At 44.7% G+C, this 6,000-nt stretch overlaps 1 protein-coding gene across 1 annotated transcript in view; it reads right to left on the bottom strand.

Moving 5' to 3' along the window:
- Window positions 1–314: 314 nt before the first annotated feature.
- The window catches only part of LOC116904421 (protein SOGA3-like), a 35,543-nt gene continuing 29,857 nt past the window's right edge, over window positions 315–6,000 (bottom strand). Inside the window, exon 4 of the mRNA XM_032907261.1 lies at window positions 315–440. The gene's annotated coding sequence lies outside the window, so the exon portion shown is untranslated. The remainder of the gene's footprint in view (window positions 441–6,000) is intronic.

The following is a 6,000-nucleotide window of genomic DNA, read 5'->3' as shown; positions in this document are numbered from 1 at the left end:
AAACACCCATTTACGATTATCTTCAATTACTGATTATAATAACCACCACCACTCTCCAGTAGCAGAATTCAAAGATTAAAATGCACCTCAGAGTTCTAAAGTTCTGCACTTTGTGCGTGCATGCACGTCTGTCTGTGTGCATGCGTGCAAGTGTATGTGGAAGCCGGATGCTACATTTTTTTAAAGCTGTATAAGAACAGGACGGAGGGGCTGGGGATTTAGCTCAGTGGTAGAGCACTTGCCTAGGAAGCACAAGGCCCTGGGTTCGGTCCCCAGCTCAAAAAAAGAACCAAAAAAAAAAAAAAAAAAAGAACAGGACGGAGGGCAGCATCTGCTTACCAGTGGCTTGGACCTGTAGTCATGACCCCTGCCTCAGTGGATAGAGAGGCTGCAAGACTCCCATTAGTTCAATTCTTCTAATCCTTAGGAGCAAGAGATGTCTGTGGGAAAAAGGAAACTACATTACATCGAGGACAAGCTTCGAGGAGACTAGAAAGAAAGCAGTTCTCTCATTCCTTTCTTTATGTGTTTTCTTTTTTTAAAAAGTTAATTCATGGCCTTAGACACAACACAGCAATCTGTTGTACCATGTTATGTCTTTTCTGTTTTAAGACATATTCATAAGCATGATCTGGTTACTTTTTACCAGTATGAACCTTCACCCGACAGAATCTGCTGTCTCTAACCATTAGACTGACTGGATACCTTTTGATTCAAAAGAGGCAGGGGAAATGGCTAGAAGACTGACTCTGGACACAGGGGTGCATTTCTATAACCAGGGGAGCTAGGAAGCCAAAGTAAGGGGACTGCCATGATTTAGAGGCTATCCTGGACTACATAGTAGACTAGGCCAACCTGGGATGCAGTGTGAGGTCCTGTCTCAGAGGAGGAGAGAGGGAGGGAAAGATCACAGAGAAGAGAGAAGAGAACAGAGAATGATCGAGTTGTTGACAGTTAAGCGGACTGAAACTCTGGGCTTATTTTTAAAACATGAAAGTGATTGGATGTTTATGTTAAATTGTAAAACTGTCTGCATACATGAACACTGAAAACATCACTTGGGCTTGGTGGGCAATGTGATGAACCGACATCATTCTCCCAAGACTCTCACACTGGTCTCTCTGTTGCTTTTCTTAGAAAAAAATTTGTATGATCTCATTAAGTTTTTCACAGATGCCGCAGTCTTTTTCAAGTGTTTATTTCATGTTGACTGAGCTGAAGACTCGAACCCCTTCACTGACCCTTCTCTAGTGACATTTTAGCAAGAAACAGCTCTTTACACCTGCTGGGGAGCCTGTTAGGCTAAGGCATGTTCTGTTCAATGGAGGCTGTGCTCTGCTCCATGTTTAATTCAAAACCGCCTGTGCTTCAGCCTGAATATCTCTCATGGATGCTGCCTTTTTGCCAAGCTCGCTGGTTTTGTCCTTGCCCCTCTAATCCACTTCAGCACACTACACACTAAGCACTGGCTCATTATGCCTCGGAACTTTTCAAAGGTTCCACGGTACTCCTGACAGCTCCTGAGCCCAAAACCTCCAAGGCCTGAGGACCTGGTCTCCTCCAACCTCCCACGCCAGTCTGGCCTGCTCTCAAAGCCCCAAGGTGTTAGGCTTTCTCTTCTTCCACAGGTATTTGTCAGGACTGCTCCCTCTGTGAGGCCACTCCCCTCCACCACACCAATCCTTCCTATCAGAGATGAATTCATGGGCTTTACCAAGTGGCATCACACTGCCCTCCCAGTGGAAGTCCTCTGTACTGTGCTACAGTGTTCTCTTCCAACACTCCACTTGTTCATCTGTGTGCTTGTAGGAAGCCCATCTCCAAAAACCTTCGTAAGCTACTCGGGAACCTAACTAGGAGGAGACAGCATAGCTATGTAGACTGTGAAACTGGATGGTGGGGAGATACAGTCTGGTGACGGCCGTGCTCTTCTCACGAGGACCTTCCAGGCATCTTGGGTGTACCTCTAATCACCTAGTTCTCCCAGGATGCTTCTCAGTCTGTAGTTAAATGTTTCCAACGTCTTCATGTGCAAATCCATCTTTTAATACAGAACCTCTACAATCCCCAATCTGTAAGCCTTTGCTTGCTCTAGACTCCCAGGACTTGGGCAGCTGGACATGGTGGTACCTGTCTTTAATCCCAGCATTGGGGAGGTGGAGTCAGGTGACTCTCTGAGTCTAAGACTAGCCTGATCTACACAGCAAGTTCCAGGACAGCCAGAGATACATAGTAGAAAAACCCCCTTCTCCAAACAAACAAACAAACAAACAAACAAACAAACAAACCTGTCTTTGTCTTCCTTAAATATCAGTATAACTCCATACTGATAAAGCCAGGATAGGAAACATAGGTCCAAACTTTATCACACAAAAACGAAATACAAAACAGCACTGTAGCTCGTAACAGCACTTACATTGATGAAGCCCTGGCTTCATGTCCCAGCAACACAGCATTACAAGACCAAAGCTTAGGAGAGATCTTAGTGTGGCCAACAACCATAAGTTGTGCATTGTGACTTCATCTAAAACAACCAATAACAAAAAGCCCCTCTTCATACTGGAGGAGCAGACAAACCTGTAACCCCAGCACTCGGGAGGCCAGCAGAGGAGGACTGCGGCAAGTTCAAAGGCTACTTGAATTTAGAGAGTAAGACCCTGGTTCATAAAACCAAGCAAGAGCAGGGCCTACAGCTCTGTGGCTCAGCGTTGGTGAATCACAAAGTGATCTCTAGCCATGCTTGTCCAGCAGATTCTCACATGAACTGGGGTCTTCAGAACTGTCCCTGGGGGAACATGTTGGTTGGTTACACAGGTCCTGGGTTCAATCAACAAGGAAACAATCAAGCAAGCAAGCAAGCAAACACACACACACACACACACACACACACACACACACACACACACACACACACACACCCACCCCACTCATGTTTTACTCATGCTTTAGCAGTATGGTAGTAGGAAATTAACATCTGTATGAGAAATACATGGCAGGCTAGGATGCTTTTAATTTTGAAAATGAATGTACCCTAGTGTCTTAGTCACTGCTCCATTGGTATGAAGAGATACCATGACCAAAGTAACTCTCGTGAAAGCAGTCATTTAACTGGGGACTTGCTTACAATTTCAGGGGTTTAGTCCATTTTCATCATGTCAGGAAGCATGGTGGCAGGCATGGTTACCATGGTGCTGGAGAAATCGTTGAGAGTTCTACAATCTAGTCTGCAGGCAGGAGGGAGACACCAGGCTTGGCAAGGGCTTTGTGAAACCTCAAAGCCAAACCCAAGGAATGCACTTCCTCCAACAAGGCGACCCCTCCTGACCCTTTCAAATGGTGTCACCCCCGGTGACTAAGCGTCCAACATATGAGCCTGTGGGGGCCATTCTTAGTCACACCACAACACCTAATAATGCAAGGAAAGAGCGTGTTCCTGAAAGAAACCGCCCTTCTATGATCACGTTCTTTCCGACGGGCAATTGGCTACAGTTGCCCTTCATATGGTGGGGGTGGGGTGGGGGCTGGTTCTGCCCTATTATATTAGTTATGAATGGTTAAGCGACTTTATTATGAAAGTAAAGCTTTGAAAGACTAAAGACTCTATTGGTGCCCTTAATCTGAACTGAACTGGATTTCTGTGAATGCGAAGATTACTGGGCCTGCTCTTACAGTTCCCTGAGAAATGGTCTTTGCTTGCTCCAGCGCTTTTCCCTAACCATCCAAACAGAACGTCTGCGCCGGAGTCATCGTTGTCGGAGGAAGGAGGACGGCACGCAATGGAGAAGCCACACTGCAGTGTCTAGGAGCCCACGGAGAGGGAATCAGAGTAACAAGGGGGACTGTCTGAAGCTCTCTTCAGAGATTCCCAAACAGCCCAGTCCCAGACCTCGCCTGCCCTGCGCCTAGGAACACACCCTGTGCCTCCCAGTCTCCTCCTAGAGAACCCAATTCACACGCGCGGTCCTGGACCTGTTATGTAACTGTGGTTGAAGATATTTTTCACTAAACTCTTTAAACAAAGGTTCACGTGACACATTTCTGCTTGAGTTTAGTTCCAGGAAATGTTTGGTTTCTGCAGATGTTTATGTGCTTCTGGTTGTCAACACACACAAACTATGTGTTTTCCTTTTCTCGCTTTAGCAACTAGAAAGCCCCAAATCAAATCTATTCACCAACTCTGCTCAAGAGAATGGCTTAAACCTTATTTTTTATAAACCTATTTTTACATTTTGGCCTGAAATGGGCTAGTATCATAGCGGCATATAAACTCCAGACTAGAGCAGAAAGGAGGAAGCATGGCAGTGTGTCTGTCGGTCTCTCCACTGAGAAAGGATACCTGCTAAGAATTCAATTCTGTGCTGCCTAAAAGGACCCTTCTTCTAAAACCCACAATACACCCTCTTGCCTCTTTATGCAAACCCTGTCCACAAAGCTTGACTGAGACACAAATATACTCCCAGCTGAATTTCCCTAGCAACACTGAAAAGCCTGAAGGGTTTTGTCAACTACATCAGTGAGAGTTCTTTAATTACTATTTTGAAAATTAAAGTGTTTTGGAAAAGCCAGCTAAAGGGCTTTCTGGCAGGTGTTCTCAGAGACTTTAAGAGAGGAACTGAGCACATAGATCTACAAGCCAAGGGACTACTTCAACTGTGCTGGAACTTTGGCTCAACATTCCCTGACAGATAAAGCAAAAACAGAAGAGAACTGGTTACAGAGTCCCTAGGGATGCTGGGAAGTAAGTCTTAGCATAACTGTGACTTGTCCTGGTTCTTACCTTTGAAGTAGCTTTTCTAGCAGATCATCATATAAACAATAGACTGGGGTCCTGAGACCCATCCCTGGGGGATATGCTGACTGGCTTATCCAGACTTCCTTGCCGTATATATTATATATAGTACAAATGCAAAGTTCTGATAAAGTAATAAAATAAATAAAACTGGGACAGTATGCAATAAACTTCTTTGATTGATGAAAAAATATTGATTAAATATGGTAGCCACAAATGGCTTAGAGTAACTCAAAAGGCTTGATGGGCTGACCAGGGGTGGATTGAACCCAGGGCCTCATATGTTACCACTGAGCTATATTGTGGCCAAGGACTTTTAAAAGATACAATTTTAATATAGTAGCTAACTCTTAATAGTAAATACCTACACACTGGACAAGTTTTTGAAAGAATAATCATTTTGAGACTAATTTACAGTAATGAGTATGTATCATACTAGTCGTGTGTGTATGCGTGTGCATGTGTGCGTGCATGTGTGTGTGCGTACTTTTAATTCTAGCACTTAGGAGGCAGACACTGGCAGATCTCTTCTGAGTTTGAAGGAAGCCTGGTCTATACAGTGAATTCCAAACCAGCCGAGTCTTTATAATAAAGCCTTGTCTCAAAGAGTGCAGACAGTTATGTAGAGATACGACATTTTAAGAAGATAACATACTGTGCTATACTTATACGCAGATTTATAGTATGTATAGTTAATGAAACCGTAACTCTTCTATTAATGGTTAAAAATCAGGACCTGAGGATAAATGTTAAGTGAACTCCAGTGAACACTGCCTTTCTGTGTCTTGTTTTGAACATCCTGTGCACTGCCCATGTGGGATTTCAAACCACATTGTGAGCTACCCAATTACCAAAGGCCACACACAGCGCCACCTGCTGACTCCCGGAAGGAAGTACAGCACCGCCACAGAGGAAGCAGAGGGGCAGAACACTGCGTTATTTAAAGTCTGTCTGTGGGAAGGAGAAGTCCACATGTCTGTCCACGAGCTACTCTCTCTGGCATCTAGACAGGAACTGAGGAAAGAGCAATCAAGGGTGGGGACCGACATGCTGGTTTGGAAACTTTGTGTTTCTATCGGAAAGCAGGGTGTCCTCTAGTGGTCCCACTCAGCCAACTCAGAGTAAGGGTTCTTTGGAAGCTCAAAGTTGCAGCGTCCCACCAAGAATTCAGAATTCACACACAGTTCCTCCCAATACCACAGTTTTAGTCA

This window comes from Rattus rattus, chromosome 6, assembly GCF_011064425.1.
Source record: "Rattus rattus isolate New Zealand chromosome 6, Rrattus_CSIRO_v1, whole genome shotgun sequence".
NCBI classification, from domain to species: domain Eukaryota; kingdom Metazoa; phylum Chordata; class Mammalia; order Rodentia; family Muridae; genus Rattus; species Rattus rattus.
Note: the sequence above shows the minus strand (reverse complement) of the source record. Positions and strands in the feature narration are given on the sequence as shown.